Source organism: Mastigoproctus giganteus, chromosome 13 (assembly GCF_048544385.1).
Source record: "Mastigoproctus giganteus isolate SK-2022 chromosome 13, ASM4854438v1, whole genome shotgun sequence".
NCBI lineage: Eukaryota > Metazoa > Arthropoda > Arachnida > Uropygi > Thelyphonidae > Mastigoproctus > Mastigoproctus giganteus.
In genome coordinates, this window is record NC_143587.1 from 153,537,318 (window position 1) to 153,550,528 (window position 13,211).

Genomic DNA, 13,211 nt, shown 5'->3' on the forward strand with positions numbered 1-13,211 from the left:
GAAGTCTCGCAAAATTCAGACTTGACCTATCTTCTTGGGTAACCTCTGTCTTTCATATATTTTTTTAGAAAGATTTCCTCCAGATAGTTCTTCTCTAGATGTCTGGTAATGTGTCCATAAAACTTTTTTTTTCCCCTTAATTACCGATGTAATCCCCACTCTCAAAAGAATTTTTTTTTCTATTAACTGATGTTGTCTCTCAACATATCCAGATTTTTTTCTATTACCTGTAGTCTCTGATATCCCAAAGAATGTTTTCATTGGTTCATTTGGCTAAACAAGCAATTCTGAGAAACCTTCTCCAGTACCATAACTTGAATAATTTGATCTTTTCTGGTTCCCCTTTGTTACAGCTCAAATTTTTGCTCAATATCAAAAAAAAATTCAGCACAATAACCAGATTTATTGTTTTCCCTTCTGGTTAGCATTTTGTCTGCCAGATTTTGTTATACTTATTAATGCTAAGAGTAAATCTTAAGGTTTTGGTAATTTTGCAACCATCTCTGCTGTCTTCCAAAATCATAACAGCTAAGAAAATTGAATCTGCTTACTCTTTCACTTTTTCTCCATTCAATTTTTAATGCAGTATCCAGATATAACTACTGCCATAAGTTTTTTGATTTGTTGCAGTTTAAAATCTTGGAACGAGAGGATGGGTGAAATAAGAAGGGTTGTTTTTTTTTTTTGGCTGATGCTATATAAGCTTGCTTTCTTGCATCATGTGCCTTTACTAATGCTAATCTTCAATACATTTTTTGCTTTCCTCAACCAATCCAGGATTTCCAAAATTTATTTTGACGCTGCCAACAGTGTCATGTCAACCACATATCACCAACTATTTTCTGCTACCAATTTTCTTCCCATTTATCCTGCACAAGCCTCATTATATATGCCTGGCCATTTTATACAGATCACGAGCTAATTAGCACATTGGATCACCAAACTCAAATCACTACTATAAAATGACATGGCACTGAGTCAACAGGTTGTTGAAAAGTGACATCAGTAAATGATCTGGAATACTGGATCATTCAGATAACAAACTATCCTCAATTCCTAAACTGACATGGACAGAGGACTGTACTGATAAATGCAATCCATTCCATCTCCAGATGGTCAGTGGAACTGAGATCCAAGGATGGGATGTACTTCCCTGTATATACTATATCGCAAGTGTAAAGAGAAGTTTATATGAAATATGATAATAGTTCCCTTTAATTATATTTCCTCAGTGCATAGAATGAATATCACTTTGCCTTCTTACCTTATGCTGTTGGACAAGCTGATCACATATTAAAATAATTAATGATTACAATCACTGATAATAACAATTACATGTGATTTTTATAAGGGAATCAGAAAATAAAAGTAAACAGATTTTATAAATATAAAATTAACTTTATAAAAACTATTCTTGACAGTTTTAACAAATTTTATAAACTAAACAGTAAACACTCAGAAAATAATCCTTATACCTCCCATACATTCTTTTTCTGACAGAGAATTTTTAGCTCTTGGAAACTGATAAATTTTTTTTAAAAAAATTTGGACTTTTTACTTAATTAACATGCTGAATTGTGTTCAGTAAATAGTTTTAACAGTACTAGTCATATTCATTAGTTTTTAAACTTGTAGCTAGAGATTTTGTAAGTTTTGACTTGATATTTGTAGACTCTTTGTATCAGTGATTTTGGACAAAGTGAATCTCTAATTAGTAACCTGTAGCATAGTGCAACACAATGGAAACTGTAGTGTTCTAATTGTAAATAAATTTTATTCGGTCAATTTGATCCAGTAGGTGAAATATTTCCTTACTTTAGCTACAAAATTGCTGAATAACAAGCATCAGAGTAAGGGGGAATTCTACCATTATTGTCAGTGTCAATCACATCTAGATTTTGTTTTTCAAACCCCTATTTCATATTCTCTTTTGTAGTTTCATAGGAGCATAGTTACTATGAACGATGCTCCTACGTTCAGCAAATTGCAGCATCTAGAGACTAGTAAGGAGATCTGACTGAGGTGTTTACAGTTCAGAATGGATTCAGTAGACTCAATGCTGATGGCATTCTTTCCCTTGCTCAGGAACGAGGGGGATAACTTCAAATTGAGAAGGATCGTTACAGGATAGATATGCAAAAACTGACGTTCAGCAAGTAGGTTGTTGTTGTTTGTTATTTTGGAGCATTAGCAACTAAAGCCATATTGCTCCGAGAATTTGTGGTGGTCGTTCCCTGACCTTTCTGCATCCTCCGTATTTGGTGGTTACGGGCTTGAACCCAGGTCTGATCAAGAAGCGTGTGCTACGCACTGCTGCTCCTGCCCACCTGGCTACGGAAGCGTCTAGCAAGTAGTAGTAGTAGTAGTAGTAGTGGCACATGATGCAAGAAAGCAAGTGTAGGAGCTTATGCAGCATCAGCCAAAAAAAAAAAAAAAATCACACCATTCCCTCCAAATGCCTGTCCAGTTCCTCCTTAAATTTATTTAACCTATCAACTTCTACAACGACAGATGGAAGTTTGTTCCAGCAATTAACCACCCGCTGGCTAAAGGCAAATTTCCGCACATCTATTCTACATCTGTCCTTTCTTAATTTGAACTTATGTCCCCGTAGGTTGGTAATCTGAACAAGTGGAAGGATCCCATCAGAATTCAGCGTGCTCAACCCATTCAAGGCCTTATAGACCTCAATCAGATCACCGCACAGGTGCCTAGTCTCCAGCCACTGCAATTTGCAGAACTTAAGCCTCTCTTGGTAAGAGAATCCCTTCATTCCCCTCACCAATCGTGTTGCTCTTCTCTGTACACGCTCAAGCAAATCTACATCCTTCCTAAAATGAGGCCTCCAGACCTGTATGCAGTACTCAAGGCGTGGCCTGACCATTGCCTTATACAGAGGGACAATCACCTCCTTTTCCCTGCTGGCAAAATTCCTATATATCATTGACAAAACCCCATGACCCGCCCTAGCAGCCTGTCTGCACTGCTCAGAAAACTTCATATCTGACTGCACAATTACTCCCAGGTCTTTTTCATTTTCTACCACCTTAAGTGTAGTACCACACAGTTGGTACGTTTCTCTGGGGTTACTTCTACCCATATGCAGTACTTTGCATTTGTCAAGGTTGAACTTCAGTTGCCACTTCTTAGCCCATCTGCCCAAATTATCTAGATCCTGTTGCAGTAGCACACTGCCATTACTGTCATTAACAACCCTGCCAACCTTTGTGTCATCTGCAAACTTCGACATTAAGCCTGATATACCTTCATCAATATCATTGATAAATACACAAAACAACAGTGGACCCAACACCGAACCCTGTGGGACTCCACTAATAACATTAGTCCACGAAGAGCAGCACCCATTGATTACCACCCTCTGTCTTCTCCCACTTAACCATCCTTTTATCCATTGTAGCAACTTACCCTTAATACCATTCTGCTCCAATTTGTACAGTAGTCTTCCATGCGCAACAGTGTCAAAAGCTTTCCTGAAATCCAAGTATATGATATCAAAATTATTTTTTGCATCCAGTTCCTTTGTGACCACATCATAATAACCAATCAAATTTGTCAGACAAGACTTTCCCTTAACAAACCCATGCTGTGTTTGAATTATTGCTGCAGTCTTGTCTAGATGATCCTGCAATGCATCTTTAACCAGCGACTCCATTATTTTACCCGGAACAGAAGTTAAACTAACTGGTCTGTAATTACTCGTGTCACCCTTCGATCCACCTTTGTGAATTGGGGACACATTTGCACATCTCCAGTCCATGGGAACCTCCCCTGAGTCCAAGGATGCTCTCATAATTATGGCTAAGGGTTTGCTTAGTTGCTTTGCCGCCTCCTTTAAAATAACTGGATAGATCCCATCCACCCCAGGTGCCTTTCTTATGTTTAACTTCAACAATTTCTCCTCCACTTTGCTCTCAGTTATTACAAAATCATTAAGCACACTGCTACAATTTGATAACCTTCTTCCATTTTCAAATTGTAATAATTCCTCACGTGTGAATGTAGATGCAAAATACTCATTTAGTTTGTTTGCTATCTGAGCAGGATCATCAACAGTCGAACCATCGATGTTAAGTGGACCAATCATATTCAACCCCTTCCTTTTAGAGTTTATATAAGTAAAGAAATCCTTGCTGTTTTTCTTAGCATCTTTTGCCAAAGATTTCTCGTAATCCGCCTTCGCCTGCCGAACCTCCTTTGTGACCTGATTACAGACTAGCTTATATCTGCCACAGGCTTCTGCGTCACCTGATAATTTATATGCATCCCATGCATTTTTCTTCTCTGTCACGAGTCTCATTAGTTCATTTGATAACCATTTAGGCCTAAACCTTGAACGATATTTCTTAATCGGTATATAAAGTCTAGTAGCTTCCACGATTAATTCCTTGAATGCTACCCACTTAGAATTTACTGTTTGTAACATCGTCAGTTGATCCCACTGTACAGAATTTAAAAACTGTCTGAGACCACTGTACTCCCCTTTACGGAAGCAAAAACCCTTTCCTTTACCCCTGACGGTAGTTACCTCTTTGAGTAAATCCCACTTCAGCACACTGTGATCACTGCCACCTAGTGGTTCCTTTATCTGCAAATTCTTAATACACGAATGATCACTGCTGATAACCAGATCAAGAGTGCTACTTTCTCTGGTTGCCTCTCGAACATGCTGCTGCAGAAAACAATCATCCAATAACTCCACAAAGTAGGTAGTTGATTGTTGGAGCCAACTCCCATCTGTGTTGTAGAAGAGGGTAGTAGGTAATTTGAATAACTTCAAGGCAGAACTAGACAAACAGGAGGGGTTGGACAGGTGAAGTCAGAAATTTTTTGTGCTAATGATGTATAAACTTGCTTTCTTGCATCATTTTCCACTACCAATACTGGCTCTACTAATACTTTTAATAATACGACAATGTGAGCTCTTATTGGTTAGGAGGTACATTTTCCCTAAAAAATATTTTCTTTAAATTGTTTCTGCTCTGGTTCTTCCGAGTTTTTCTGTACTTATGATTCCTGATTCCTAACTAATATAAAGCATAATTTGTTCTTGTTTATACTCCGGCATGACCACCAGGTCAGCGGAGTTTACAATAAATCAATCAATACAAAAATGTTAATCATATTTAGCAGTCACAGGCTTGAACCCCGGTCTACTCAAAGAATGTTGAGTGGACCGGGGTGGACAAAGTGGACAAAGAAAGAAAATGCAAACCCTCCATGAGAAGAAAAACTAGCAGGCTGGGATCTGGATGCAGCCATATTCAACTGCATTCCAGAATGTAGTGTGCACTTAAAAACTTTAGTGAGTGGCACTTCAAAACCACTACTCAAATTGCAGGCACACAATTTTACTTCCTTAGAAGGAACCCTGGATGCGATAGTGGATTTTTTGTAAGGTTCTTCACATGGTGCAGGTACTGATGCTTGTGTTCCCTCATTAAATGTAAAATTAATTATTTGGCCATTTTGCAATTAATATAATTAATAATCTGCTCTAGACAAAGTATCCTGCTTCATCCCTTTAATTTTTAGCCACAGTCACATCAGTTTATGGATATTTCTAAGTCTTTCCATTCATTAAAGACTAAGCTTTGAAGATTTGACAAGTGCAGCCATTATACTCTCTGCTGTAATTTACTTTACTTTCTTTGAGGCCTCTGAGATCCTGTCCATTTCTCACTGCCCGCGAACTAATTGAGCACTAGTTTAGTCACACCTTGTAGTATTTAACAGTACATATCGAAACCTAATGTGACCTCTTAAATTTACCATATGTAGCAACTTTTGGAAAATGAAAAGTTTAAGACTTTTAATAGAGAACAAACATTATATGGAACATTCCAGAACTACATTCCGGCAGTGTCTGAACAACATAACCAGATTTTTCTACCAAATTAAAGGTAATTAATTGATCAGTGTTGGGTAAATTACATCATATAATTATGAGTAAATTACATCATCATAAAATGAAATAAAATGCATTTTTAATGTTCTTTGCTTTGTTTGTTTACATAGTTTTCCCCCATTCTGTTTCAATTACATAATATTGGCTATTCCAAAGTCTTTAATAAGCACACCATGCCAACTCACACAAATCTACGTCAGGGCAGAGTCACATCACTGAACAAATTCAAAGTGACCTAATCTTTTACAAACAAATTCTCTTCAAAAAAAAAAAGTGAAACATATCTCAGCTAAAATAACAAGATCTTAACAATGCAACTGCAATATACAATGCAGAACAAACTACCTGATGACCAGTAATGATGTGCTAAGGGAGGGTTAAAAGTTGGTGGACTGAGCACAAAAAGGAAATGGTACAACTTTAAAAATTTCTCCACTAAATGCATAACATTGAGGGTACAGCTCTAAAACGGTGTTCACAGGCCGGCCGCTAGTTAGTACACTGGACTGAACTTATTGGTAACTCTCTAGGAGCCTTCCAGATCAGCTAGTGTATAATCTTGCTGCCTCTACTCTGCCAGATAGTGACTGGAGGGAGCCCAAATAGAGTGTATGTGGGGGGGGGGGCATTGTCAAGGCCATATGATGTAAGGATCTGGGTATATTCTTACCGTGTGTTTGCCATATCCAAAAATTTCATTACTTCATACAGCATGTCCCCCCCCATCACTTTTTCTTATTACTGAATACACTATGAATTGGCAAACTAATAGAGATAGAGCAAACTTATCTGTGAAAAGATCTAAACCTTCTAAACACTTTCTAGTTCATTTCACAAATATATGTGGTCTCGGTTCTAATTTCAATGATGACCATTTCCACTTACAGTCTGCCAAATCCCATGTACTTTTCTGACAGAATCTCAGTTATCAGTTGATTCACCACTGCTCATCTCAGTTGCCCAAATTATTTTCTGTATGATTGCTTTCACCTCAAAGGTGGTACTTGTGCATATGCCCATTCTGATATTCCCTGTCAGAGATTTGGTAATTTGGAATCTCCTCTTTTCGATCTTCTCTGGCTTAAAATCTCTTTACCTCCATCTGTCCAATTCATCTGGTGTCTCTACCATTCTCCCAGTTCCACTAATCACTTGGAACTCTTTGACTTCCTCTCTTTACAACTTGACTTTCTCCAGTCCAGCTTTCCTAACAGTGAGGTAATTTTCCTTGGTGATTTTAATGTTCACAACTCTTGCTGGCTTTTATTTTCTAGTCACACAGACCCTGCTGGTCATGATGCTGAGGCTTTTGCAATTACTAATGACCTTGCACAGATTGTTCATTTACCTATGTCCAGATTTGTCCAGAATACCGAACAATCCTAACAAAGAGGAACCAGTAGCAGGAAGTGATCACGGAGTTCTACGGTGGATGATGACGAGAGAGGTAGTAGAAGTAAAAGGCAAAGGAATGGGTTTTAATTTCAGAAAAGGAAATTACAATGCCTTAAGGTACTACATGGCCTCTATTAACTGGGTAAATATCGTGCAGAAAATGAATAAATTTGAATTGTGGTACGCTTTTAAAACATTAATCGCAGATTCCTTGAATGCGTATATACCATTAAAAAAATACTCCACGAGGAGGGTTCCAAGTTGGATGAATAGTGAAGTTGCCACATTACTTGAGCAGAAAAAGGTAGCATGGAAAGGTTACAGAGCAATAAAAAGTACTGAAAGCCTATAACAGCTACAAGGTGATGTATAATAGAGCCACAGAAAAGGTTCGACAGGCAAAGGCAGTTTATGAGAAATTACTAGCAAACAGAGCAAAGAGGGGGGATAAAGAATTCTTCACATATATAAATGCCAAGAAGAGCAGGACAAACCAGATCAGACCTTTACGTAAGGGAAAGGGGATAGTATTAAATACACCAGCTGCCGTTGCAGATAAACTCAATAGTTATTTTGCATCGATATTTACAAATGAAAAACCTTTTGTGGCAATGGGAAATTGTGGGAGCGAAGTTAAAAAATATGTAATTAATGATATTGAAATTTCGCAAGATTATTTAATGAAAAAACTTTCGAGCCTACAGACCAGTAAGGCTCCTGGAGTTGATGGAATATACCCTATGATCTTAAGGGAGGCGGCAAGCAAGTGCATTGAACCATTGAGGCTAATAATGCGAGCATCACTAGACTCTGGGGAGATTCCCTTGGATTGGAAAAGTGCCAATGTATCTCCCATACATAAGGTGGCTCTAAAAGTGAAGTTGGAAATTATCGACCTGTCAGTCTGACTTCAGTAGTAGGGAAAATCACGGAGGCAATGATCAAGGGTGGAATTCAGGATCATTTGGATCGAATTGAAATTCTCAAGGATTCTCAGCATGGTTTTGTAAAGGGAAAATTATGTTTAACAAATCTGGTTCGCTATTTCGAAAGGGTCACTCACGAGCTGGATTTAGTGAATAATTTCGACATTGTTTATTTAGATTTCAGCAAAGCTTTTGACTCAGTCCCACATGAGCGGTTGCTTTATAAGCTGGAACAGGTTGGAATCACTGGGAAAATCCTTAGATGGATAGAAGGATGGCTTCAGGGCAGGAGGCAGAGGGTTGTGATAAATGGCTATTCCTCAGATTGGGTTGATGTAAGAAGTGGGGTTCCCCAAGGATCAGTATTAGGACCACTGTTGTTTTTAATTTTCATAAACGACATTGATGAAGGGATAGAGGGCGTGATGTCTAAATTTGTAGATGATGTTAAAATTGGTAGAGTAGTTAATGATCACTGTCAAGCTGAGCTTCTTCAGAAAGACCTAGATAGACTTCAGGAATGGTCAGAAAAATGGCAGCTATGCTTTAATCCAACAAAGTTGTAAGGTATTACACCTAGGAAACAGTAATCCCAAAATAACTTATTCACTTGGTGGAGTTCGACTAAACCCAGTACTGGAGGAAAGTGACTTGGGTGTTACGATACGGTCAGACATGAAATTCTCTGAGCATTGTAAACAGGTTGCAAGGAAAGCCCATGGTGTCCTATTGATGATCTACTGAACTTTTGCAAATAGAGATAGGGACGTGATAATCCCATTATATAAGGCTTATGTTAGACCACACTTGGAATACTGTGTTCAAGTATGGAGACCGCACCTAAAGAAAGACATCGAGCTTCTTGAAAGGGTGCAAAGACGAGTAACTCGCTTGGTGAGATCGGCAAAAGGGCGTCCTTATGAAGAAAGACTTCGAATATGTGGGTTGCAGAGTTTGGAAACTAGACACCTTAGAGGAGATTTGATTGAGGTGTTTAAGGCTCTGAGAGGCATCAGTAAAATGAATGAGGACAAAATTTTCAAGATTATAAATGATGCTAGAATTAGGGGACATAAATTCAAGTTACGGGGGAAATGTTTAGATTGGACTGCAGGAAGTTTTATTTTAGCCAGCGAGTTATAAATTACTGGAATATGTTGCCTTCATGGGTGGTAGAGGCCGACAGTTTGGGGAAATTCAAAGGTCATCTGGATAGTACCTTCGGGTAAGGGAAGCGCATAGGATGATAGTTTTAATTTCCTTTTTTTTTTTTTTTATTAATTATTATTATCTATTTTTTTTTTTTTTTTGTTTTTATCATAGTTTTGTTTGGATATTTTTTTTTTTTTTTTTTTTGGCTGGTGCAGCATAAGCCATAGGCTTTCTTGCACCATGCGGCCATTACTAATACTAATATATATTATATAACCATACAGCCAACACCCTCGATCTTTTTCTCACAAACAACCCTTCTAAGTACACAATCAAAGTGAGTGGTACTTTAGGCACCTCAGGTCACAACTTGGTGATTGCCTCTTCTCCAATGGAGCCTTTATCTCATGACTATTCCCAACCTTGTGTTGTTTGGTATTACAAAAATAAAGAATGGGATGACCTGCGAGATTTCATTTCTTCTTTTCCTTGGTCGGATTACTGTTTCAAAACTCCTTATGTCAATGTTTGCTCACATCGTATCAGCAAAATTATTCTTGCAGGAATGGAATCCTTTATTCCACACTTCACCTTAAAATCCCGTCCTTTATCTAAACTTTGGTTTTCCAATAAATGTGCTAAGGCTGTTCAAGAAAAGAATGTTACATATAGTAATTGGCTTGTTTCTAATTCTTCAGTTTCATTTTCTGTCTACACCAGAGCTCACAACAATTATAAAGCAGTTATTAATTAGTCCAAACTAGATTTTGAACAGGCTAAGAGCAGAAAACTTGCTTCTTGCCCTAATGGTAGCAGAGCATTCTGGTCTCTTGCAAAAGCTATTGGCCACCACTTTTGCCCATCTCTGCTCTCACCTCTATCAAAACCAGTTAGTTCTTTTGTCACTTCAGCCAAGAATAAAGCTGACTTGCTAGCATCCCATTTTGTTTCCAACTCATATATTAATGATTTTGGTAAAACATCTCCCACCATTCCCAACATGCTCCATTCAATGCCTCCTGTGGTCTTCAGTCAAAAGGATGTCAGATGGATTTTGATGAATCTTGATGCTAAGAAAGCTCCAGGTCCTGATGGTATTTCTCCACTTGTCCTCAAAACCTGTGCTCCTGAACTCACTCCCATTCTTTGCCACCTTTTTTCACTTTCTTATTCCAAAGGTCTTTTTTTTCTCTTCTGCTTGGAAATTTGCCCACAAATTATTGTCCCACTGCAATTACTTCTATTCTTTCTCAAGTAATGGAGAAATTGATTAACTACCAACTCTTAAACTATCTAGAAACCTTCCGTCTGATCAACAATTACCAATATGGATTCAGTCACTGGTGATATTCTGGCTTATGTTACCCATTTATGAGCAAATTCAATCAAAATTACAGACTTATTTATATCTACCGTAGGCTTCTGTGTTGCATGAAAATTTACATGCACCCCATGCATTTTTCTTCTCTGCCACAAGTCACATTAGTTTCATCTAATATCCATTTAGGCCTAAATATTGAACAGTATTTCTTAATTGTATGAAAAGACTAGTAACTTCCAAGATTAATTACATGAATGCTTCCATTTAGAATTTTCTGTTCATAACATCATCAGTTGGTCCCACTGTATAGAATATAAAAAGAGTCAGACTACCAAAGTCACCTTCACAAAAGCAAATAAACTTCCCTTTACCCATGATGGTTGTTACATCTTTCAGTAAATCCCAGATTAGTACAATGTGATCACTGCCACCTAGTGGTTCCTTTATCTGTAGATTCTTAACCCCTTCGTGGATTATCCCGAGATATCTCGTTTTTAGTTTTGTTTTTGTTTTTTGTTTGTTATTTGGTTTTTAGGAGCATTAGCAACTAAGGCCATATTGCTCCGGGGATATGCAGTGGTCATTCCCTGACCTTTCCGCATCCTCCGTATTTGGTGGTGACGGGCTCGAATCCCGGTATAATCAAGAAGCGTGTGCTACACACAACTACTGCTCCTTCCCACCTGGCTATGGAGATGCCTGTTTTTAGTTTTAAAAGTTATTTGGAACTAAACGAAATATCTCGAGATACAATAATATCTCCAAATTTAGGATTGAAACATTTTCTCGGGCATTTATCTTGCTAATTTTGCATTAGCCAAATAAATCCCGAGATATCTCAGGATTTTCTTATGTCTGGCAGCAGACGGCTGGCTTTCATTTTACTTATATTTACTTATTGTACAGCAATGTCAGAACAGTAGTGCGTGTTCCTATGTGTTGCCAGTAAGCAAAATAAAATTTGCCATCCTAAATTCTGAATATTGATAAGCGTTAACCAATTAGAAAACTATATCGAAAAATATTTCGGCACCCTCTTGAACTGCTACCTGTAAGTGATGCTTACCTCACCTATCCACTTGCAGCAGCTGTGTGTCAGAATGTAGTTAGACAAAGATTATTGCTTGTGGTGGGAGGTTACTGCTTGTGCATTCCACTTGATTTTTTAAATTTATTTATATTATGAGTAGTGAAGAGTGTTTTTCTGTTCCTTTCTTTTAGCCCAAGTGCTAATATATTAAAAAAATCTGTATAATTTGAAAAATTTTTGGAATACATGAGATAACTCGGGATAGTCCAAGTGTTTATAAAAATATTTATAAAAAACACAAAAAATTAAAATAAAAAAATTCGATCAGTTATGGCACATTTTCAGAAAAAAAATGTTCCAGGAAGGGGTTAATGCACGAATAATCACTACTGATAAAAAGATCAAGTGTATTACTCTCTCTAGTTGCCTCTTGAACATGCTGCTGTAGAAAACAGTCGTCCAATAAATAAATAAAAGTCAATATCTGGAAAGTTAAAATCCCCCATTATAAGACATTCTGATTTACTGGTCCACTATTTCTCTGTACAGTTGCTTGTTATACTCACCAGAGTCATTAGGCCTATAACACACTCCTACTCATTTGGTGTGGCATAAGCACTTTCCCAGTGCTTATGCCACACCAAACTGATTAAACACTGCACTGGCCACCCACGTCAACTCGATGCACTGCCTTAGATTTTGTGTGTTTCCTAACTAACAGCATAACTTCTCCTCCCTTCCTATCCTTTCTGTACTCCTATTCCTGTCTGTATTCCCTAAATTAAAATTCTGCATTCCTTATATCTGTGTGACACCATGTCTCTGATATTCCAGCAATATCCGCTTTTCATGTCTTGACTATCACTTCAAATTCATTGAATTTATTTATTATACTCCTAGCATTGGTGTGCATGCAAGTATACATGCACCTGTTCTTACTCTAAGTTACTCGAACACAGCCCATGTATTTACTTGTTCCATGATGACTCCCAGCAGTTCCTGAAATCTCCAGCACCTTGCTTTCCAGGCTACAGCTTATTCCAATAGGAGTGCAAGAATCACTTTCATCTCTGCCTGCAGTTATTGTTAATCTATTAGTCTTCCCGACCCACTTAACACAGCCTCAATGGCATCAGAAAACATTCTTGCACCCTTTCTATTTAAGTGTATCCCATCCCTGTAGAAAGAGTCTCTACTATTAACAGCACAGATCACGTCGAGAAAAATTCTACCCTGTGAGCCTTGCACAATCTCTCCATGGCCGAACTGACTCATAAGGCTCTCATCATATACTTCCTTCTTTCGTCTCTGGGCAGAATTGCAGACAATTTCAAATTTAACCCTAACACTTGACTTTTTCTCAACATTGACCTTTAACTGTTAAATAAGTCCTCAGATCTACTCTTAATGTCATTAGTGCCAATATGTACAGCAATATCACCCTTTGTGCCCTTAGAAGAT

The 13,211-nt window shown here is 37.8% G+C and overlaps 1 protein-coding gene across 1 annotated transcript in view; it reads right to left on the reverse strand.

The window, feature by feature from the left end:
- Kpc1 (Kip1 ubiquitination-promoting complex subunit 1) overlaps positions 1-13,211 on the reverse strand; it is a 534,039-nt gene that overhangs the window by 493,168 nt on the left and 27,660 nt on the right. The gene's annotated exons all lie outside the window — the stretch shown is intronic.